The sequence below is a fragment of the Microtus oregoni genome, unplaced genomic scaffold, assembly GCF_018167655.1.
Source record: "Microtus oregoni isolate MIOR12 unplaced genomic scaffold, Mior012 000012F_ref0000307, whole genome shotgun sequence".
NCBI lineage: Eukaryota > Metazoa > Chordata > Mammalia > Rodentia > Cricetidae > Microtus > Microtus oregoni.
Genome location: NW_024543071.1, coordinates 45,803,341 through 45,803,682, shown reverse-complemented (window position 1 = coordinate 45,803,682; position 342 = coordinate 45,803,341).

The following is a 342-nucleotide window of genomic DNA, read 5'->3' as shown; positions in this document are numbered from 1 at the left end:
ACAGATGTCCTAAGTGAGATCATATGATGTTTCTCACCTGTGTCTAGCTTATTTCATTTAATACAATGTATTCAGATTCATCCATATCATAGCACATATCAAACTTTTATACCTTTATGGCCAAATAATGTTCTGTTGCATGTTTATACCCACACATCCCCTAGCTCCTGGTCTGCTGGCTTCAGTTTCTGAGTGACAGTGGGATTTCTGGGAGCAGAAAGTTGTCCACTCTTTTGGATAAAAGCCCCAAATGTATATTACTAACTTCCCAGTTACAGAGAGGATTCTGGAACAAGGACCACCCAGAGGGAGGGGCCTGATCTCGTACTGTTTTGAGTTTGG